Source organism: Schistocerca americana, chromosome 5 (genome assembly GCF_021461395.2).
Source record: "Schistocerca americana isolate TAMUIC-IGC-003095 chromosome 5, iqSchAmer2.1, whole genome shotgun sequence".
Taxonomy (NCBI): Eukaryota; Metazoa; Arthropoda; class Insecta; order Orthoptera; family Acrididae; genus Schistocerca; species Schistocerca americana.
The window spans coordinates 152,747,091-152,772,150 of NC_060123.1; the positions used below are offsets into that span (position 1 = coordinate 152,747,091).

The window sequence follows — 25,060 nt, forward strand, 5'->3', positions numbered from 1 at the left end:
ACGGGGTGCAGCGGCTGAGGCGACTGGTGCCACCTGGTCGCGACTTCCGGTACTCTAAGCTAGGCGTCAGCCAAATCATTAAGTCATTTACTGTTGAAGGTTATCTTAATAAAAGTTTTACGATTGTTGTTATTTATTATAACTTTTGCTTGCCGGCAGCGTAAGCTATCTGTTAACCTACGTATGCTCTCAATATAGGAATTGGTAAACTTCGAAAAAAAGAATTTGGCTGCGAGAATGTGTAGCGAAATCTGACTGCGAGAAAGTAACTTGAAAATGCCTACCTGGTTCCCTGTCTGTTTCAACATTCGTAATGGCAGGAATAGTGTCTGAATTCAACATTGTGAAACATTAAATTTTTAAACTGTTAAATTGGCTCTGCAAAAACTCAATGTTCCCTCTTTTTTTATTTAATCTTGGCTTACCTGTTGTGCACTGGAGACATAGTGATACTGCTCTTGCCTTGAAAGCGCGTCGCATTTACTGAGCTACACATAACTACTGAGAAGCACCTGGTGCAATGCGCTCTCCTTTTAAAAAAAAGAGTGCAGCATACTTGGTTCATATCAAATCTGAAAAAGTAGAAATGATGATATATATTTTGGAATGAACTTTGCATGCGGACACTGACTTGGATGAATTATAATATCAAATATAATTAGTACTCGTGACACACCACTGCCGACCACTGTGTCTCCTCATCTTACGATAAACAGTACGCATCATCTCCCGCGCATCTTGCAAAGCAGAGAAGGTCCAAGCAAGCCTCCAGGCGACACAGCTTCTCTGACGGCACTGCGCACTTATAATTTCAAACAGTACAAAGGCGCTTGCGCGCTCTTGACATCCAAGTATTAAAGACACGTTTATGAAATTATGTACAGCCTCCTACCACTGCACACTTTGCACACACTCATACACCTACTAGGTCCACATATGGGGGATATTCGGAAAGTAAGTAACGATCAGTCGCCAAATGAAAACCAATGTGAAAATCAGATGAAGCTCTGCGCAGATGCGTTGGGCAGTGTATCTAATATGCCCCTAGGTAGCGTCAACCCGTCCTTCTGATTTTTGAGCCCACAGTGAGCTCATAAAAATGCATAGAGAATAGTGTCTCCCTCCAGGTATAGATGTCTACCGAGAGATTTCGCCTGATTTCCTGCAGCCCCACATAACATTACTGTGTTGCAGTCCTTCTTCATGACAGTTCTCGGTTGCACATGGTAGAACAATGTGAAAATCAGATGAAGCTCTGCACAGATGCGTTGGGCAGTGTCTCTGGTATACCTCTAGGAAGCGTTGCGAGGTAACGGGCGAGTTGTGGCGCCCTGAAAAATATTCTAAGTTCGGAGTTGGCGTGGCCGCATGGGCCGCTCGCCAAGCCGGGGATCTTCAACAACCGTGTGGTGCGGAACAGTAGCCAGAACAAGAGGGGTAGCCCCAGCGCATGGTCCAGGCCGACCCCTTGGCTGGGAATTCCATGTTTACGCAGTGTCGAGAACTGTGCTTTGTGTTGATAAAGGAGATTTGTATACCGGGAGTGCCGAAGATGGAGCACTTTGTGAAACCATAATGGCAGACATTTCACAGTTCATGTATAAATTAATAATAGCCAGAGGAATCATGATATCTTAAAAAGAAAAATGTGTATTACCATTATTTTCACGACGATTCTGGTGGTGTTATCAGATTTTCAATATCTCTATTAGTTTAAAGTTTAGTATCTGACTGTAAATTATACAAGTAACACCCAGCAACTAATTTCCAAAATCTAAACGGTTAATTCGATTTTGTCGATCGACGTGTCTGTAGAAAGCTATTAGTGTAAACCTAAATTGGTATGAATTACAGGTATGTAGCTTGAATAGTACATGGGTTATTGGAGGTCAAAGTGGCTATTATTGAACGCGTCAGGCCGTATGTACTCCACAGTTACTCGAAAAAACGGTAGCAGCATGCTTATAAATATATTTATTCGTTTATATCTTTGTTTATATCCGCTATATGCTATTCAAGAAAAAATTGGTCAACTATTTACTGTGTTTTAGAAATCACACAGACATTAGGCTACTGGCATACCTATGTTTCTATTCCTTTGATATATGTTTATTTAATTTGTTTATGTATTTAATAACGTGTGTTAGAACGTGTTTATGGTCCAGCTGTAGGAATATTTATTTAATTTCAAGTTATTTAAATGTAAATCCAGTATTTCTTAGGCGTTTCAATATGTTTGTGAGTGTGCGTTGGCTTCGGGACATGGCGGGAGCTCTTTAGCCAATGACAGGGCTCGTTACTACGGTAGGCGACTACCGAAATCAATGGAGAAACTGTATGGAAATGGGGAAGGAGCATGGGGTGCACACAGGACACGGAGAGGATTGCTGGATGGGAAGGCGCAACGGACAGTCACTGGAAATACTTGGAGAGTGTTGAGCAGTTTGCATGTGGTCGCGCGAGATAGAAGTATTTCGTAGTGGTGACTTGTGTACTTGTGAGATTTCAGTGGCTTCAGCAGTGAAGACATAGTATGTGTCTAGAAGTGAATATCTTGCGAGCTATGTTGTTGTTCATAACTAATTACGTGAAGTAGGAATCTATTGTTTCCCTGTTATTCAACTTATATTTCATTTAATTGCTGGACCATCGACAACAATATGTGTTTTACAGTAATAAGTGGCATGCTTAAAGGTACTTCTGCTATCGTACTCGTCATTTAAAGTCATTAAAAATAGTACCTGCAGATTTTATTAAATTGCACTCTGTCATTTATAAATTTCTATGTTACATTCAAAATTCGCAATTTCCGACTAATAGGAACCATCGGCCATTCGATTCTTGTGAATATTCTTATTGTATACTGTAGACTCAGCAGTATTTGTCTTGTAATGCGGCAACTACGTATCCCAGCCCCTAGACAACGAAACCAGCTGAAACTTTTAATATTTAAACTCTAAGTCTGAGGGTACACCGTCACATGATTTACTTGAAAGCCCACAGCGTCAAGCCACTCTTCTCATTTTTGAGCGCACACTGAGCGCATAAAAATGCATAGAGAATAGTGTCTCCCACCAGGTATAGATGCCTGCCGAGAGATTTCCCCTGATTTCCTGCAGCCCACATGACAGTTCTGTGTTGCAGTTCCTTCTTCATGAGAGTTCTCGGCTGCACACTGTAGGAGCGTTGTCGATGGAAAGTGTTCAGTCATCCACCATACAGCCCGGACTTGACTCCCTCTGAGTTTCATCTCTGCTCAGATGAACCGCTGGCTGTGGAGACAACATTTTGGCGCAGACAACGAGTTCAGTCCAGCGTGGAAAATAGTCGGAAAGTACAAAGTTACGACAGATGCCTAAATCGGAGCGGCAACTAGGTAAAGAAGTGGCTGGAAGGTGTAGCTAATTGTTGCATATAAAACAGTTTTGATTTTCACTGTGATTTCCATTTCTCGACCGATCGTTCCTTTCTTTCCGAAAAGCCTTCGTATTTTTGTCTGGAACATTTTCTCCCAGAAGCAAATTAAAATTAGTTGCAACCTCCTCCTTGTTCCGAACGACGTACGGGAACATTTCTGATGTTTATAAGGCAAACAGCAACACTAGTGACCCCCTCACAATACGTTGCTAGACAAAAAAGTTAAGCATACAGAAAATGTCAATGTTACTTCCTAGACGTACACGCCACTGGCGGGTATGTAAATGATTTAGAGTTGCAGTTTTCTGTGCCAGATTGAGTGGCCAGGAAGTGCATTAGTGTTCTTAGTGTTTAGTGTTATTGCTAGGCTGGTAAGCTACATAAGGGGCGTGCACACCGTCAGTTGTTGAATGATCACTGTGTAGCACGCGCAGATACAGCGTACTCGTGTGAGACCGCGTTATCAGAACCTGACAGAGTTTGAAAGCGGCTGCATTGTGTGTCTCCAACTGGCCAGCTGGTCGAAACATTTAACAGTTATATTTGTGGGGCATTCGAGCGTGAAAGTGGCCCAATGCTGCACCGCATGGGAACACGAGGGCACTCATACACGTCGTCGATTTTTCGGTAGACCACGCGTGACCTCCACGAGGGAGGATCGCCTTGCTGTGGATCAAGCACAGCGTAGCCCCTTCGCACCTGCGGCTGCCATTCGAGAACATTCGATGGATTTCCTGCTACATTCTGTGTCATCCTATCTTCGCTGGCCATCGGAGCTCATTTCGAAGCGGGACTCATCAGTGAAGACAATTCTACTGCAGTGAATGAGGGTACAGGCCGAAGACGTGTCTCGAGGCGTCCCAGACACTGATAGGATCCCAATCTGACAGTCGCTCGGCATACGGCCCGGCAAACGGGGCGAAACTTGGTAATACGCTAAGCGTTAATGCTGAACGGAATTACGCTGGAAAATAATTAGTACCAGTTTTGGACACCAAATGCAAATCTGGCGCTGTACACCGTTTTTATAAAGGTATGCATGCTGTCATTTGACAAGTCATAACGTGAGTGAGCGGTTTGGGTATCGAGAAGAGAGACCGTGCGCTGTTAGTGACTGTTTTACGTGAACGGCATCAACAGCAATAATAATGCTACGTCGAGAGAGTATCGCCGACTGAAAGCTCTGAGGACAGGTCCGATGTCATTAAATGGTTTAAAGAAGATGATAATGAAATTTGAAAACACGGAAGAGCTTGGTGCAGCACCTGGAAGAGGAAGGCGTCCTGCCTCGAAGGAAGGTATTGACGAGGTTTCTGTTGCTGTAATTGAGCTTGCAGCACTTGTCCTGGGGAGCGCTTGCGCTCGTGCAGTGTCACGGAAATTGTCCGTGCCATGGTGAGCAGTACGGATAGATTTGCGATCTATTTTACATTAGTACCACTACAGTATCCAGACGGTGCAGCAACTGAAACCTCATGATCCGCAATAGCTTTCTGAATTTGAAGTAGGTAACGTGTGGCAGGGTAATATTCGATGGAGTGATGAGGCACATTCTGCACTATAGCGTGCAATGGAGACACAGAACTGCCGAATATTGTGTACTGTTAGCCCCGTGCTGTGCACGAAGAGCCATGGCACCCGCCGTATGTGATTTTGTGGTGTGGATCCACATACGGCTTTATTCTCGGTCCATTTAGCGGAGATGCTGAGTCTCAGATAGGCACAACAAAAACACTCTCACAATTATAGCTTCACACGTAGGCATACACACACACGCACACACACACACACACACACACACACACACACACACACACACACACACACCAATCACACACGCGACTGCAGTCTCAGGCAACTGAAACTACACTGCCCTGTGGTTTCAGTTGCCTGAGACTGCAGTCATGTGTGTGTGTGTGTGTGTGTGTGTGTGTGTGTGTGTGTGTGTGTGTGTGTGTGTGTGTGTCTGTGTGTGTCTGTGTGTGTGAAGCTATAATTGTGAGAGTCTTTTTGTTGTGCCTATCTGGGACTCAGCACCTCCACAATATGGTGAGTAGCAACTTTCCTTCTCGTAATATTGTTGCATTCCATCCCGGATTTTCCATTTTTTGGTTTATTCCCTGTCCGTTATTTGAAGAGAGTACATTCAGAGGGCCTTCCAGGTGTGCTGCGACGTTTTCACGTTATCGGGACCTCCGTGTACAGCATGTTATTCCCGGCTTGGAAGAGTGCAACTGTGTGGGAGACACTGTTTCCTTGCAAAATAATTACAGCCCAGACTGGACCACTGTGAGTAGCTGCATTTTAATTACAAATACCCGATATTCTGTCTGTGTGTCGGTCATCTTCAGAGGGAGCCGACAAACTGAAGTTACAGCACTCGCACCCCACTTCTAAATCCGCAGACCGAGCCACGGCACGTGCGGCAGGAGACACACAATCGCCAGAGACGTTGATCGGCGGCAAGGAAGAATGCATAAATTGAATCTATCGGTTTGCGGTCGGTACATGCTGACCTATCGATATATCATTATGACGTATACTGTACTGACGTCTTTGCAAGTTTATTAAAGAAAGCGCCAGGTACTATGATTTTTCAAAGCTAAAACCGTTCTCTCTGTTAATGAAATACTTCTCCAAACGGATTTCATCTGCTTCTTTCACCATACAGCCCCGAAAACATGAAGTAGACGCTAGAATTTCGACATTTTCATACTGTACAGGGTGACTGGTGTCGATGTAATGCTCTGCCACGGCTGATTTATTGGGGTGCATGTCGGTGTTACGTGCATCTTTGATGGACTGTAGGACACGCCTGCCTGATATACAAAGGCTACACTCGCAGGGGATGTTGTCAATCCTAGTTTTGCGGAGCATCAAGTCATCTTTGACGGTCTTCAGTTGGGCGAGAAAAACTTTTTGATTACTGATGATCCGACCTGTTTTTGACAACAGGTTCCCTACGTACGGCTTAAGAGCAATAAATTTGAACCTGTGTCTTGTTCCTCGTTCACCTCAGTTTTATGCGGTTGCACACCATAGATTTAATCAATGGGTCATTGTATCACGAAGACGTGATGAAGCACAGGGCGATTATCTGTTTGATTGAACTTGCGTGTATTTCTATGTGCTTATTGTCTTTGATTACTTTTGAATACATAATGGGAGTGACAGTGATCGACGTGTTACAAATATTTACTATTAAAAACAGTCTTGATCACAATTTATTTAGTACGGTGACCTACAAGTCGTATACAAAGCTTTAATTAGAGGGCTACATACATTAAAGGAAATGCATAAAGTTATAAAGCTATAAAACGATGAATTACCAATGAGAAAGAACCTCCTTCTGCTAGAGAATCACTACTGGAGAAAGCGGTGCACATCTTACTATACGCAGGGTGAGTCACCTAACGTTAGCGCTGGATATATTTCGTAAACCACATCAAATACTGACGAACCGATTCCACAGACCGAACGTGAGGAGAGGGGCTAGTGTAATTGTTTAATACAAACCATACAAAAATGCACGGAAGTATGTTTTTTAACACAAACCTACGTTTTTTAAATGGAACCACGTTAGTTTTGTTAGCACGTCTGAACATATAAACAAATACGTAATCAGTGGCGTTTGTTGCATTGTAAAATGTTAATTACATCCGGAGATATTGTAACCTAAAGTTGACGCTTGAAACCTCCGATGTTCAGTTGCGTGTTGTAACAAACACGGGCCACGGTCGGCGAGTAGCATCTGCAGAGACATGTTTACGATGACGACCGTGTTTAAGAGTGTGGCTGTAGTGCACTGTTGTGGTTTGGTCTAGCTGTCGCAGAGTCCGCATGTAGCGCTTGCTGCTATTGTTATTATGCATTCGTCTCCGCACGCAGACCAACTGTAGTACACCGTGTTTTCAGACGTCTGTGATCGTGTAGTGTTGTAGGAACTGTGACCATGGTGTATTCGAACTCTGAAAAGGCGGAAATGATACTCATCTATGGCGAGTGTCGACGAAATGCAGCTGAAGCCTGCAGGGTGTATGCAGAACGGTACCCGGACAGAGAGCATCCAACGTGCCGCACATTCCAAAACATCTACCACCAACTGTATGCAACAAGTATGGTCGTAGCACGCAAACGGGTCCGTAACAGGCCCGTCACAGGAGAAGCGAGTGCAGTTGGTGTGTTAGCTGCTGTTGCCATGAACCCACACATGAGTACACGGGACACTGCGAGAGCCCGCATCTCGTGGTCGTGCGGTAGCGTTCTCGCTTCCCACGCCCTAGTTCCCGGGTTCGATTCCCGGCGGGGTTAGGGATTTTCTCTGCCTCGTGATGGCTGGGTGTTGTGTGCTGTCCTTAGGTTAGTTAGGTTTAAGTAGTTCTAAGTTCTAGGGGACTTATGACCATAGATGTTAAGTCCCATAGTGCTCCGAGCCATTTGAACCATTTTTTGACACTGCGAAAGCCGGTGGACTGAGTCAAAATAGTGTCATGCGCATACTGCATCGTCACCGCTTTCACCCGTTTCATGTATCCCTACATCAGCAATTACATGGTGATGACTTTAAATCATCGAGTGCAATTCTGTCAATGGGCATTAACAGAGAATGCGTTGCAGTTCTACCTGTTTACGGATGAAGCGGGTTTCACAAACCACGGGGCAGTGAATCTACGGAACATGCATTACTGGTTCGTGGACATTCCTCGCTGGCTCAGACAGGTAGAGCGACAGCGTCCGTGGACTGTAAATGTATGGTGCGGAATCATTGGCGACCACCTCATTGGTCCTCACTTCATTGCAGGGGCCCAAACAGCTGCAACATACATCGCGTTTCTACAGAATGATCTGCCAACGTTGCTCGAAAATGTTCCACTGGAAACGCGTCGACGTATGTGGTATCAGCATGATGGTGCACCTGGACATCCCGCAATTAACACTAGGCTGACCCTTGACAGGATGTTCGACGGGCGTTTCATAGGACGTGGAGGACGCATAAATTGGCCAGCCCGTTCTCCTGATCTTACACCTCTGGACTTCTTTCTGTGGGGTACGTTAAAGGAGAATGTGTACCGTGGTGTGCCTACAACCCCAGAGGATATGAAACAACGTATTGTGGCAGCCTGCGGCGACATTACACCAGATATACTGCGGCGTGTACGACATTCATTACGCCAGAGATTGCAATTGTGTGCAGCAAATGATGGCCACCACATTGAACATCTATTGGCCTGACATGTCGGGACACACTCTATTCCACTCCGTAATTGAAAACGGAAACCACGTGTGTCGTGTACATCACCCCTCATGGTAATGTACATGTGCGTCAGTGAAAAAGACCAATAAAAAGGTGTTAGCATGTGGACGTAATGCGCTGTCCCAGTCTCTTCTGTACCTAAGGTCCATCACCGTTCCCTTTGGATCCCTACGTAATTCGGTGCTCTCCGATAGACACGATCGAACAGCGGAGGAGTGGTACTCAAGCGTCAACTTTAGGTTACAATATCTCCAGATGTAATTAACATTTTACAATGCAATAAACGGCACTGATTACGTATTTGTTTATATGTTCAGATGTGCTAACAAAACTAACGGGGTTCCATTTAAAAAAACTTAGGTTTGTGTTAAAAAACATACTTCCGTGCATTCTTTTATGGTTTGTATGAACCAATTACACTAGACCCTCTCCTCACGTTCGGTCTGTGGAATCGATTCGTCAGTATTTGATGTGGTTTACGAAATATATCCAGCGGTAATGTTAGGTGACTCACCCTGTATAATGGAGGCTCCGTCCACTACTGAAGGTACGATGTCATTACTAACCAATGAGTTATAAGTCGAATAACAGTGTAAAATTTCTTAGTTAAAAGAACATTGTCAAGAAATAAAAATAAACGCACACTAAAATTAGCTTATTTAACAGATATTGTCAATCAAGAAGCGTTAAATATATTCAAACATGTAGGACAAATGAACTTCGTTTTGACAGAACATGAGTTGCCCTCTCAAGGCCCTCTAATTAAAGCTTTTTATACGACTTGTAGGTCTGAAGATCACCGTACTAAATAAATTGTGGTCAAGACTGTTTTTAATAGTAAATACTTATATCGACTTTGCTTTCATTCGAAAAGCACTACATTTTGCACTCTGGTTTGTTGACGCTCCACGCTGGTGGCTGAGTTGAGCGGCAGGTCTCCCTTCGCCAGTGCCGCCACCTCGTTCGAGCGAGTGGCTGTGGGCGTTTTGGAATATCCGCGAGCCGCCTGGCCAGCGCCCCGGGCCGACCTCTGCAGCTTTCCTTCTGGGAGGCGGCCGGGTGACCCGCCCGGTGCGGGGGAGTACTTTCACGTCCCGGGATGGGCGGTAACTCGGCTACGCCTGACACGAAGTGCTTCCGCAGACGGGTTCGTGGAGCGACCTGCTGCAGCGGTAGAAAGTCCACTTGTTACTTAATATTTCCCACTCCGCCCACTACTCCCCCATCCTCTCCCTTCACAGTCGTTTCTCCTTTCGCTACTTCTTACCTACCATCTCGTTCTTAACTTCTTATCCAAAGGGTTGGTTTACACGCTGCCAGCAATTCACTCCAGTTATGGTTGAGAAAATGGGGCTGACGTATTAATGTGGAGAACAGACTGACGAGTAAACATCTCTCACCGCAAGTAGCTCACTTACAGTACAACACTAGACAGGTCGCAACGTCTTGTGTGTGTGTGAATTCGTAAGGGTCCAAAGTGCTGAGGTCATCGGCACCTACACTTACACACTAATTAAACTAACTAAGAACACACACACACTCTTATGCCCGAGGGAGGACTCGAACTTCCGGCGGGAGGGGCCGCGCAATCCGTGACATGGCGCCTCAAACCGCGCGCAAACTACGCGCGGCTCGCAACGCCTTCCGGTCAGCAGATTCATTATTGTCGTTCTCTTTCTACAACATCCACCTCAACGCACAATTCTGTCTATTGTCGATCGACGACACGGCTAGCTGAAACAATAAGAAATGACGGTCAAAATTTGGGACTACTTACATGGATCAGGAGTGCTTGTAAAATGAGAAATGCTTTCCATACAAAAATTTATTTATTTATCTATACCGGCGTTTGAATTAAGCATACAGGATGGGAATAACACGTACATGAAGAAGCGATTATCACATAATTTGAAATGCAACAGGAGATTCATCACTTTCATATCACCTAAAATACAATCTAATAAAATAAATAAATAAAAGAACTGACACGCCACGAGGCAATTATCCGAATGGGACGGAAATCCGTAGATGTGACGTACATATACTGGCAAACAAATTATTAGAGTTTCAGAAGAATTAGATAATTTATTGTAGACAAAAAACATCACAAATTGAGCAAGTCAGTAACGGGTTGGTCCACCTCTGCTCCTTCGGCTTGCTATTGATTAATAGAGTTGTCCTGCCGAGGGATATCGTCCCAAATTCTGTAAAATTGTCGCATTAGGTCGTGAAAATCCCGACATGGTTGCAGGGCCCTGTACATAACGCTCCAAATATTCTTAGTTGAGGAGAGATCCGGCGATCTTGCTGGACAAGTTGTGGTTTGACAGACACGAAGACAAGCAACAGAAAGTCTCGCCGTCTGCGGGCGACTATTATCTTACTTAAATGAAAGCCCAGGATGGCTTTCCATGAAGGGTAACAAAACAGAGTTTAGAATATCGTCGACGTAGCACTGCGCTGTAAGGGTGGCGCGGACCACAACCGAAGTGGTCCTGCTATGAAATTAAATGGCCCCCAGACCATCACTTCTGGATGTTGGGCCATGTGGCGGTATGGGGTGCCATTTCACTTCATAGTAGGACTACTTTGGTTGTAGTCCGCGCCACCCTTACAGCACAACGGAACACCTGTCGTATTCCACCCTCCGTTCTGTTGTCGTCCGCCACATGGCACGACAACTAGAAGTGATGGTCTGAGGTGGCATTTCATTTCATTGCAGGAGCCCTTGAATTGTCATCCGCGGCACCCTTACAGCAGGGCGCTACGTCGACGATATTCTGAGCACTGATTTGTTGGTCTTCATGGCAGGCCATCCTGGGCCTAAATTTCAGCAAGATAATGTCCGCCTGCACGCAATGAGAGTTCCTACTGCTTGTCTACGTGCATGCCAAACCCCACATTGACCACCAAGGTCGCCGGATGTCTCCCCAGTTGAGAACGTTTGGAGCACTGTAGGTAAGGCTCTCCAACCATCTCGGGATTTTGACGATCGAACGCCCCAATTGAACAGAGTTTGGCACGATATTCCTCAAGATGTCCAATATACACTACTGGCCATTAAAATTGCTACACCAAGAAGAAATGCAGATAATAAACGGGTATTCATTGGACAAATATATTATACTAGAACTGACATGTGATTACATTTTCACGCAATTTGGGTGCATAGATCCTGAGATAACAGTACCCAGAACAACCACCTCTGGCCGTAATAACGGCCTCGATACGCCTGGGCATTGAGTCAAACAGAGCTTGGATGGCGTGTGCAGGTACACCTGACCATGCAGCTTCAACACGATACCGCAGTTCATCAAGAGTAGTGACTGGCGTATTGTGACGAGCCAGTTGCTCGGCCACCATTGACCAGACGTTTTCAATTGGTGAGAGATCTGGAGAATGTGCTGGCCAGAGCAGCAGTCGAACATTTTCTGTATCCGGAAAGGCCCGTACAGGTCCTGCAACATGCGGTCGTGCATTATCCTGCTGAAATGTAGGGTTTCGCAGGGATCGAATGAAGGGTAGAGCCACGTGTCGTAACACCTCTGAAATTTAACGTCCACTGTTCAAAGTGCCGTCAGTGCGAACAAGAGGTGACCGAGACGTGTAACCAATGCCAACCCATACCATCACGCCGGGTGAGACGCCAGTATGGCGATGACGAATATACGCTTCCAATGTGCGTTCACAGCGATGTAGCCAAACACGGATGCGACCATCATGATGCTCTAAATAGAACCTGGATTCATCCGAAAAAATGACTTTTTGCCATTCGTGCACCCAGGTTCGTCGTTGAGTACACCATTGCAGGCGCTCCTGCCTGTGATGCAACGTCAGGGGTAACCACAGCCATGGTCTCCGAGTTGATAGTCCATGCATGTTCGTGCAGATGGTTGTTGTCTTACAAACGTCTCCATCTGTTGACTCACGGATCGAGACGTGGCTGCATGAGCCATGCGGATAAGATGCCTGTCATCTCGACTGCTAGTGATACGAGACCGTTGGGATCCAGCACGGCGTTCCGTATAACCATTCTGAACCCACCGATTCCATATTCTGCTAACAGTCATTGGATCTCGACCAATGCAAGCAGCAATGTCGCGATACGATAAACCGCAATCGCGATAGGCTACAATCCGACCTTTATCAAACTCGGAAACGTGATGGTACGCATTTCTCCTCCTTAAACGATGCACCACAACAATGTTTCACCAGGCAACGCCGGTCAACTGCTGTTTGTGTATGAGAAATCGGTTGGAAACTTTCCTCATGTCAGCACGTTGTAGGTGTCGCCACCGGCGTCAACCTTGTGTGAATGCTCTGAAAAGCTAATCATTTGCATATCACAGCATCTTCTTCCTGTCGGTTAAATTTCGCGTCTGTAGCACGTCATCTTCGTGGTGTAGCAATTTTAATGGCCAGTAGTGTATCTATCAGTCAGTGCCAATCAGAGTAACTACTTGCATAAGGATCAGAGGTAGACCATCTCGTTATTGACTTGTTCAATTTTTGAAGCTCTTCTTCTTGAATAAATCATCCAATGTTCGTGAAAACATTGTTTGTACATGCTCGTCACGTCTACTGATTTCCGTCTCTATAGGATAATTCGTCGTGTGTCGTTCTTTTGTCTTAGAGTGTATTTATTTTTCACTACCGGTTCCTTACATCGTAACATTTCGTTCAGCGTCTTCTGCTGCTTGTGTAAGTTCGGTCCTAATGTTTCGGGCACCCTTATCCTGTGAACAGCAACGGACCTGTCACAGAAAGCGGAGTACACCAGGCATTACTGTCTCGTCAGACGAAGTCTGCGCATTAAAAACATCGTACTAGATCCCTTTTTTCACATCAAGTATTAAATCCAGTAGCACACCTACTGCAACATTAAGTAAGCATTTATTTTCTTACTGGACCGTGACATGGTCTCCCACATGATTTCGTGGGAAGTAAGTTGGGAAGTAAGAAAGAAGGCGTGAATGTGGTTTCCGCCGTTAACAGCGAACTGGATCTCGTGAGAGAACGCAGTAAGGTGAGGTTTGCGACGATGAGGTCTAACGGAACACATGTCGATTTCTACAGAGGAGTTGTTCGGTCGCCAGCAACATTTTCATACGAGAGGAAAAAATGTGTTTCTTAATCAAACCCGTTGCTGTAGCTCTAACAAACTCTTTTGTGGTGTTCAGAGGTAGAAACTTCGAGTTCTAGTAGTGGAAGAAGTTTTCACCCTGCAAGGGAGGGAGGCAGCGTGAAGTACCTGGTCATCAGACGTCGCTTTCTGAATGTCCTGAATTAAACTGCAAACCCGTCCGCTGCGTCTGACGGAGTGAGGGCACGTGATAGTGCTCATGGTGATCCTTCCGTTGAATAGGGACGTTAATCCAGGCGACCTTCTCGGTGGTATTCGAGATGAACAGCTGTGGGCCGTGACCAGGCTACTTCCTTTTCGCCGGCCGATGTGACCGGACGGTTCTAGGCGCTTCAGTCCGGAAACGCGCTGCTGCTACGGTCGCAGTTTCGAATGCTGCCTCGGGCATTGATGTGTGTGATGTCCTTAGGTTAGTTAGGATTAATTAGTTCTAAGTCTAGGGGACTGTTGACCTCTGATGTTAACTGCCATAGTGCTTACAGCCCTTCGAACTTCTTTTTCCCTTCTCTCCACAGGTACATTCTAGATACAATTCAAAGACTAAACAACAGAAATTAGGTTTACTCGGAAATGGTGAAACTGAAAAACTACAATTTGTAACGTGCGTTTCATACAAGGCAGCAGTGAGCAGAACATAAAAGGAGTTGTTTTCAGGAAACATTTAAGTCCGTGTAATGTATAATAAAATTCCTTTCTTTTACAGCTTCTTCATTCGTTTATAATATTCTGTATGAACGCTGTAAACAGCGGCGGAGGTCGTTCACTTGCTCCTTCCAGATTTGGAAGAGTTCTCCGAGTTTGTGCAGGTAGAAGTTACCGAGTTCGGGCAAGTCGGAACTCGCGAGTAGAAAGAATCACTATGCAGGAATGTCGGCGTGGCAGGATAAAGGCGGTAAGCTGGGGTGCGCACAGTAGCGATGGAAAATTTTTTTAAAAGCATCGATTACATTGTATCGATTTAAAAGGATCGTCAACGCTAAAACTTCAAAATTTCGATAAATCCGTCCATTTTTTTCAGTATACACAGGAACTTAAAAAAACTGATCGACGTCACAGAAATGATTAACAAACATTTAAAAATTTACGAATACTTTATTACATCCAACATTAACCAATAAAAGACACACACTCTACTATAAAATCACTTATTTATAAAAAACTTACTAATGAAATTAATAATCATCAACGATAGGCATTAACAGAGCTCTCCGTTGTAATATGTTCCCCTGTTAGTCTTCTTCTATTGTGCAACACAGCAAACTTTACTAAGGACTAAACAGAAGAGGCTTGGCATATTTAGTATTTTTAAGCAGTTTCTGACAAAACGGGTGGGGAATGACGGCTAAACATTTCAGACAACAGAGTCTAGAGTGTATTTTCCATTAAGTACCAGTGCAGTAATGTGTGTGATTTTCGAGACGAGTGTGCGTCACGTTTACAACGTGTCTATCTTTTCTTGATCCAGGCAGTCAGAGGGGAAGAGAAGCGCACATCCTGTCTCATTTTGGAGCAGGGAGTAATAATCTCTACCATTCTCATAAAGTGCTGTCACCAAATGTGTGCATTTTGCACCTTGTTCCTGTGATTTGCAATGGTGGAAATGAAACACGGAAATTATAAGCTTTCATGAATATGCAGTATAGATACATTCATGTTCAAATCTGGTGCTCATTTGTAGCATGAAATCTACGTGTCAGATTTCAAACATCAGTAGTAATTGGAATGGGCAAGAAATCTGCTCATGATAACTACACTGCCTATGAATCAAGAAAAAGACAGACAATAAATATTTCGCTTTCGATATTCAATATTAGATATAGATTAATCAATGTACAGATAACTGCTTCTAGTTTTAATACGTATCCAGAAGTGTGACTAACAAAGTCTACAAGGTAAACTTTATTTTAAGCGTAGAACCAGTACCTCAGCTATTAAAATCACAATTTCATCGCAGCTCATTAGCGTTGTTATTCCTCAACTGAAGCCCATTAGAACGTTATCCATTATCTTTCTCATAAAGAAAAGCCCAAAAATTACAGAAATTCAGTCCTCGAAAGCACCTCGAGTTTGCGGACATATAAACAATACCTACCTTTTACGCGCCCCTAATGTGTTTATCATCTTCCTCGTCTGGAGTGTAGGCATGGACGGAAGAGAAACATGAACGATTAACACACAATAACCACAGAAGCTATGTCGGCGATTGCTGCGCAAACAAGTTCTCCACGTACACGTACACCACCATTACTCTACCAGGCAAACATAGGGGTTACACCGTCTGGTGTGAGACGTTCCCGGGGGGGGGGGGGGGGGGCGGAGGGGTGAAGTGGACTGCGGTAGTCGTCGTGGGGTTGTGGACCACTGCGGCTGTGGCGGGGACGGAGCCTCTATGTCGTTTCTAGGTCCCCGGTTAACATACAACCATAGAAGACGTAGTAACCCCGGACAAGATATTGTTTATGAAAATTAAGAAGAAAAAAGACGTAACATTCAGATGACAAAAGTCATGCACATGTACAGAAGGTGGTAGTATTGTGTACACAAGATACAAAAGGACGCTGCATTGGCGAAACTGTCATTTGTACTCAAATTGTTCACTTGGAAAGCTTTCCTTCGTGATTACGGCCACATGACGGGAATTAACAGACTCTGAATGCATGGTAGTTTGAGCTAGTCGCATGAGACATTCCATTTCGGATGTCGTTAGGGAGTTCAAAATTCCGAGATCCACAATGGCAAGAGCGTGCCGAGAATATTAAAATTCAGGCATTGCCTCTCACCACTGCCAACGCATTTCCCGACAGCCTGCACTTAAAGACTGACAGCAGTGCCGTTTTCATAGAGTTGTCAGTGCTAACAGACAAGCAGCGCTGCATGAAATAGCTGCAGAAATCAACGTAGGACTTGCTATGAAGATATCCGTTAGGACAGTGCTGCGATATTTGTCGTTAATGGGACATGGCAGCAGGCGACCGACTACCAACAGCACGATATCGCCTGCAGCGCCTCTGCTGGGGTCGCGACCATATCAGTTGGACTCTAGACGACGAGAAAACCGTGACCTGGTCCGATGAGTCCCCATTTTTGTTGGTGGACCCAAGCTGTCAACAAGGCACTGTGTAAGCTCGTGGTGGCTCCATACTGGTGTGGGCTGTATTTACATACAATGGACTGGGCCCTCTGGCATAGCTGAACCGATCATTGGAAGTGTTTATGTTCGGCTAGTTGGAGACAATTTGCAGCCGTTCATGGATTTCATGTTCCAAACAACAATGTCGTGTTACTGGGTCGCAATTGTTCGCGTTTGGTTTGATGAAAATTCTGGACGATTCTGGCGAACTCAGATCGCTCATTATAAATTCAATCGAATATTTCCGGGACATCATCTAGAGATCAGTTCGCGCACAGAATCCGGCAGCGACAACACTTTCGCAATTATGAACGGCTACAGAGGGAGTATGGCTCAATATTTCTGCAGGGGACTTAGAACGACTTGTTGAGTCCATGCCACTTGCAGTCGCTGCACTACGCCGGAAAAAGGAGGTCCGACGCGATATTAGGAGGTGTCCCATGACGTTTGTCGCCTCAGTGTAAATTCTGTACGACATCGACGAAAAATGAAACAGTCGTCGCTAATCACCTATTAACATTAATATGGAACATACAAAATGAGAAACACTAAAGGTACGCTAAAAATTTTGTTTTCGATAGCAACTACATGATGCAATGTTTTAAATAAATGTAACCCAACAGGAAAAGCTGAGCCACACCTGTTAAGGAGACGTGACAAATAGGCACACACATGATGCAGACGAAACGAGTCTGTAGCCTCACGAACAAGCCTGTAACAACTGGAAGGCACAGTCACTTATTGTATCATTCGGAATTATACATATTTCCATTTATATAATAGTCGCTTTAAGACTCGACACCCGAAAAAGCTAAGAATTTATCACAGTTAGGAAGGTAATCATTGATTTTCTATTTAGATTTTGTTTATTAATTTGCATTCTTGTTGCGCAGTAGGGAGCCTGTAAAATAACCCACTATTAATTCTGTCACCAAAAAGTCAACTATAGCATTGCCGTGTTTAATTTTTTCTGTTTAGTATATTGAATTAAAACGATATTATTTCAATCTTTCGGATGTCGTGTTTCGCCTCTACACTCCCGTGAGCTAGCTACGTTTACGTAATGCTACACGCTCATTAGCTCTACTTAAGAAATAGTTAACAGGAGCTTTTTAAATGTGGTGTTATAGAATCACGACCACACTAAGATAGGTATTGCCTACTAAAGCTTGTAGTGTATGTAGATTTACAAATTGTTTAACCATGACCTTAACCTGCTAGAATTATTATTAGAATTATTATCACGAAGTTTTTAATTGGTGCTAATATTGGTCTTTTCGCTAATCACCTTTCACAGTCATTGCACTTCTTATCTTAATCATTAATTTCATGACTTCAAGAAACCCACTAAACCACAGTGCTTTTATTTAACACTGGCTCAAGGGACAACATAACCTTGCCATTCGATTTTTCCATCTGAAAGAGAAACATACGGTGTCTAAAAGAATGCAGTCGCCAGTCGTGAAGGCACGGTACTTCAAAGTTATTTCGCTATATTCACTCAAGACCAGTAACAGGATTTTTCTTGAAATTAATCGACTATACTAATGTAAAAACGAAGCAACCAGGCTTAAAGACATTTCTCTACTTCTGCAACCAACATCACCTAATTATTTAAAAACAATGACAGCAATTGTTTTTCGTAAACATTGCAAGACCCTAAAAGTCAAATCAACCATATAACAATGGCAATGCTACCATTCCAGTAAATGAGCAAGCTTTCCCTTACCTGTCAACTGTGACTCTTCTAGTTATTTTTCAGACTCAGATTGATTTACTTAACGATAATCAATTAACTAATTACTTTTTATGTACAGAAGACATTTATACTGCTATTACTTCACGTTATCATTACTGCACAAACCGTCGTACTGCCTATAATTACTCTTTGATGTACACTATAACATTGTAATATGACATGGCAGGAAGGAAATGTTACGTTTCTAAGTAATGGTAACTCACATTATTATAATACATGTCAGTGAATTGACGTTTCCTTCATAGTTCTAAGTAGGAAGAAAAACATTCTCGCTTTTTTAAATGAATCTTAGTCGTGTAAGCAGTGAGCAGTTAACACATGTGTCAAATTAACATGTAGCTGCTTCTCGCCCTATTGCATTCGTTGGCCACAGTGCTTGCTGGACTTGTTGTGCGAGCAGCTACGACATAAATTTAGCTCGAAAAAAATGTTAATTCCGATGCAATTACATAATTAACACTTCTTACTGCTGTAAATTCGTCTAACCGACGTCCATTCGTCATTGTACAATACTTTGCTGTAAAACAGTAACTGGCTGTCGTGCACACTAAGCGTCGACTGTACTGTCTACTGTCTAACTACAACTGACTCCCGCTGACTGCAGGTCTCTCTACGGCTTGCGCGACAAGGCAAGAAATTGGTGCCATACTTCTCGTAAAAGACGTAGTATACTCCCTACTTCAAGACCACGTTGAAAAATTCATTAGCGTATCCTTTCCGCAGGGGAGAAGAGTTGCTTGAAACATTAATAACGAAAATAGTTGTACAAAAATGGTTCAAATGGCTCTGAGCACTATGGGACTTAACTGCTAAGGTCATCAGTCCCCTAGAACTTAGAACTACTTAAACCTAACGAACCTAAGGACATCACACACACCCATGTCCGAGGCAGGGTTCGAACCTGCGACCGTAGCGGTCGCGCGGCTCCAGATTGTAGCGCCTAGAACCGCTCGGCCACCCCGGCCGGCGAAAATAGTTGTACAACATAGATTCAGTAAAGCAAACTATTAAGTACACATTGTATATTTATCAAAAGTTAATGATTGGTTTGATACAAAATATAATCGATGTTAAATTATGTTGGCAGAAATATGAGATAATATTCATAATGAAGTGCTGTTTCGTTACAAGGCCACAGCAATACTATGAAAATTTTGATTTGTTTAATGTTGATACCAGCCGTAAGGCAATTCGACGTCATGCTAAGTGTATTTTATTGTTAATAAAGGGCACATGTCATAAAGTAAGACTTATTTCGCGGCAAGTACTGTTTCTGAAAAATTTAATTTTTTTGTTTATTGTTTTCGTCCCTTCAGTCACCACTCCATATAACAGGAATCAGTCAGGTGAAAAGAAATTTCTTTTAATCATGTTCCTGACTTCTTATCGGGAGATCATCAGAACAACATTTTCTCGTCGGTACGACGTTTCGACAAGTTTCTAACTGGTTATCTTCTAGCGAAGTGCCTGGGACTTGTCGAATGCTGCTGTTTATCCGTTTCGGGTCGTAACGTTCATCTCCAGAAATCGTACCACACGACCCAATTGTGAGGGTTAGAAAGTGCGAGTCCCAGGTGGTGGGGTATAGGAGACGTGGTAGGCCAGCGGCCGCGCTCGAGTCCCAGGGCAGTAAGTCGCCCTGTCCACTGCTGGCGCTCTGACCAGGGAAACTGAGCTTACCGAATTTGAGATCTTGTGTCGTCCCAAGCAAACTTCAGGTGAAAGCCGCTGTCTCTGTTCACTAGACTGTCATGCACTCTTATTTCTATCGGTTCTTCGATTACAGAATAGCAGAAACCCCTGGCGCGACATAGCGCTTTTGTGTCGTCGAAGCTGAGCGGGTGTCCTTCAGTGATGCAGCGCACCGTTACCGCCTACTCGTCTATGTGACCGAGGCGGACGTTCTTCTCGTGTTCTTCACATCTCAGTGGGATGCAGCACTGCTTTCGGGCGAGGTACTGACGGTCAGTCACACACGTGATGCCGCACACGCCAGGTGTTCTTAGTCCTAAACGATCACTGTAGAGCCAAAGATGCCTGTAATTTTACGTGCAGGAGAGAAAACCGTCATTACCTTATGCTTCCCTTTATGGTAGGTGGTCCAGCGTACGGTAGGAACACCAGTCCGTTACTGTCGTCTCCAGACTTTTCCTGTACCTCCCGGTGATGTGCCCTGAGACCATGTTTTATTTCCACCTCGAAGTAGTCGTCTCTCCGGAACGTTTTCGAAGATGTTATGTAAAATTAAGCCAATTACCAGGGTAGTTGCAAAAAGAACTGCACAACGTTCGTTTAAACTGCCTTTTATTTTTCGTACCTTCAGTACTTTGACATTTTCTTGAGACACAAAATGTCATTTTTCTACATAATCTGCGTCCCTTTAAACTGTCTGATGCCGCCGTGGAACCGAGGTTCGTTTACCTACACAGTAGATGTCAGAACCAGCATGTTCGAGCTGTTGATTAGCAGCCTTCACAAGGGAGGCATCATCATCAAATCTCGTTCCGCGAAGTGATTCCTTCACTTTACGGAAGAAGTGGTAATCCCGCAGTACCAGATCGTGGCTGTGGGGTGGGTGTTTCAGTGTTGTCCATCGGAGATTTGTGGTCTGGGTCGTCGTTTTCTCACTGAAATCCGGGCAGATGTTACCATATAACAGTAAAACATCGTGGTGTGCGTACGTTGTCGAACGCGACACATTCGATCATCAAATTTTTCAGGAGTGGGAACTGATAATGGTTCTGTGTGTTATGATGAAAACCACAGGAGCCATCACTTTTCCTACTGAAGATGCAGTTTTGAATATGCTCTAATTTGACGATTTTGCTTGATGACATTCCATCGATTGGTTTCTCGTATCCGGTTCAATGGATGCAACAAGGTTGCATGTCCAGTCATAATTCTTTCAAGGAAGTCTAGAATTCTCGAACTGTCCAAAAGTTCGCTGCCCACTGTCTTCCGTTTCTCTTTTCAAGCATCCGTTAACATTATGGAAACCCACATGGCACACACATTTTTCAGCTTCAACTGTCTCAATATTCTGTACACACTTGCCTCACCCCCTCCTAGTCGGGTTGACAGCTCCCTGCTATATACACTCCTGGAAATTGAAATAAGAACACCGTGAATTCATCGACCCAGGAAGGGGAAACTTTATTGACACATTCCTGGGGTCAGATACATCACATGATCACACTGACAGAACCACAGGCACATAGACACAGGCAACAGAGCATGCACAATGTCGGCACTAGTACAGTGTATATCCACCTTTCGCAGCAATGCAGGCTGCTATTCTCCCATGGAGACGATCGTAGAGATGCTGGATGTAGTCCTGTGGAACGGCTTGCCATGCCATTTCCACCTGGCGCCTCAGTTGGATCAGCGTTCGTGCTGGACGTGCAGACCGCGTGAGACGACGCTTCATCCAGTCCCAAACATGCTCAATGGGGGACAGATCCAGAGATCTTGCTGGCCAGGGTAGTTGACTTACACCTTCTAGAGCATGTTGGGTGGCACGGGATACATGCGGACGTGCATTGTCCTGTTGGAACAGCAAGTTCCCTTGCCGGTCTAGGAATGGTAGAACGATGGATTCGATGACGCTTTGAATGTACCGTGCACTATTCAGTGTCCCCTCGACGATCACCAGTGGTGTACGGCCAGTGTAGGAGATCGCTCTCCACACCATGATGCCGGGTGTAGGCCCTGTGTGCCTCGGTCGTATGCAGTCCTGATTGTGGCGCTCACCTGCACGGCGCCAAACACGCATACGACCATCATTGGCACCAAGGCAGAAGCGACTCTCATCGCTGAAGACGACACGTCTCCATTCGTCCCTCCATTCACGCCTGTCGCGACACCACTGGAGGCGGGCTGCACGATGTTGGGGCGTGAGCGGAAGACGGCCTACCGGTGTGCGGGACCGTAGCCCAGCTTCATGGAGACGGTTGCGAATGGTCCTCGCCGATACCCCAGGAGCAACAGTGTCCCTAATTTGCTGGGAAGTGGCGGTGCGGTCCCCTACGGCACTGCGTAGGATCCTACGGTCTTGGCGTGCATCCGTGCGTCACTGCGGTCTGGTCCCAGGTCGACGGGCACGTGCACCTTCCGCCGACCACTGGCAACAACATCGATGTACTGTGGAGACCTCACGCCCCACGTGTTGAGCAATTCGGCGGTACGTCCACCTGGCCTCCCGCATGCCCACTATACGTCCTCGCTCAAAGTCCGTCAACTGCACATACGGTTCACGTCCACGCTGTCGCGGCATGCTACCAGTGTTAAAGACTGCGATGGAGCTCCGTATGCCACGGCAAACTGGCTGACACTGACGGCGGCGGTGCACAAATGCTGCGCAGCTAGCGCCATTCGACGGCCAACACCGCGGTTCCTGGTGTGTCCGCTGTGCCGTGCGTGTGATCATTGCTTGTACAGCCCTCTCGCAGTGTCCGGAGCAAGTATGGTGGGTCTGACACACCGGTGTCAATGTGTTCTTTTTTCCATTTCCAGGAGTGTATTTGGCAGCCAAAATCAGACTATGAACACGATGCACTTTGGCAGTAGTCAGTACTGAGCTCAGTATGTCACTGCGCGGGAATACCTGCTTGCTGGCGTATCCATTTTCACCAGATAATCTTCTTGCCCAACGACTAGCTACACTTCGATCAACAGCGTCAGCCCCACGCACCTTCTTCAGTCCCCTGTGAATTTTTGTCGCTATCTCGTTCTCCCAACACAGGAAGTCTGTAACATCAAGTTGCTTCAGATGTGCAGCACCCGTTTTGACGGAGTGGTACGACTTCGCGACTTGCAGAAAAACATTAAAATATATTTGAATAAAAGCAAAAGGAATAAGTGTATAACGGTGAATAGCAGAAATGTAGAAGAAAAGTTGGGTTGTCAAAAATGTTCTGCATTTCTTTTGGAGTGACTTTCTTATGGTTACCGTTTCACTGAATACGACAGCGAGAGTCGTTGTGTGATGCGTCAACAAGAAACCAGAAAATTATAACAACAAAAGGAAAGAGAGTTAAGAGCAAAGAACACTACTCGCCATTAAAATTGCTACACCACGAAAATGACGTGCTACAGACGCGAAATTAAACCGACAGGAAGAAGATGCTGTGATATGGAAATCATAAGCTATTCAGAGCATTCACACAAGGTTGACGCCGGTGGCGACACCTACAACGTGCTGACATGAGGAAAGTTTTCAACCGATTTCTCATACACAAACAGCAGTTGACCGGCGTTGCCTGGTGAAACGTTGTTGTGATGCCTCGTGTAAGGAGGAAAAATGCGTACCATCACTTTTCCGACTTTGATAAAGGTCGGATTGTAGCCTATCTCGATTGCGGTTTATTGTATCGCGACATTGCTGCTCGCGTTGGTCGAGATCCAATTGCTGTTAGCAGAATATGGAATCGGTGGGTTCAGGAGGGTAATACGGAATGCCGTGCTGGATCCCAACGGCCTCGTATCATTAGCAGTCGAGATGACAGGCATCTTATCCGCATGGCTGTAACGGATCGTGCAAGGCACGTCTCGATCCCTGAGTCAACAGATGGGGACGTTTGCAAGACAACAGCACGAACAGTTCGACGACGTTTGCAGCAGCATGGACTATCAGCTCGGAGACCATGGCTGCGGTTGCCCTAGACGCTGCATCACAGACAGGAGCGCCTGCGATGGTGTACTCAACGGCGAACCTGGGTGCACGAATGGAAAAACATCATTTTTTCGGATGAATCTACATTATATATATATATATATATATATATATATATATATATATATATATATATATATATAGAGTTAAGGCTCACCGTCCACTTGACCATCTTCTTCTTCTGTGCGAGTGCACAAACAAACAGTGCCCGAACTCTTACGGGAATCGGCAACGCGCCACGAGTAATGAGTATAATAGGCGGGGGCACTACGAATGTAGTGCGGCACAGTACGTTGAGAATGTGGGTTTCGCGGGAGGCGTGCCAGAGATAAATCCATGCAGTCCCGCTATCCTCTGTGTCCTCGGTGGCTCAGATGGATAGAGCGTCTGCCATGTAAGCAGGAGATCCCGGGTTCGAATCCCGGTCGGGGCACACATTTTCATCTGTCCCCGTTGACGTGAGTCAACGCCTGTAAGCAGCTAAGGGTGTTAATTTCATTGTAATCTAGGTTCTGTATACAGCATCATGGTGGTCGCATCCGTGTTTGGCGACATCGCGGTGAACGCACTTTGGAAGCGTGTATTCGTCATCGCCATACTGGCGTATCACCCAGCTTGATGGTAGGGGGTGCCATTGGTTACACATTTCGGTCACCTGTTGTTCGCATTGGCGGCACGTTGAACAG

At 45.1% G+C, this 25,060-nt stretch overlaps 1 non-coding gene across 1 annotated transcript; it reads left to right on the plus strand.

Annotated features, from left to right (window-relative positions):
- Window positions 1-24,733: 24,733 nt before the first annotated feature.
- On the plus strand, window positions 24,734-24,807 carry Trnat-ugu. Its single transcript has one exon. It is a non-coding gene; the product is annotated as a tRNA-Thr (tRNA).
- The last annotated feature ends 253 nt before the right edge of the window (window positions 24,808-25,060 follow it).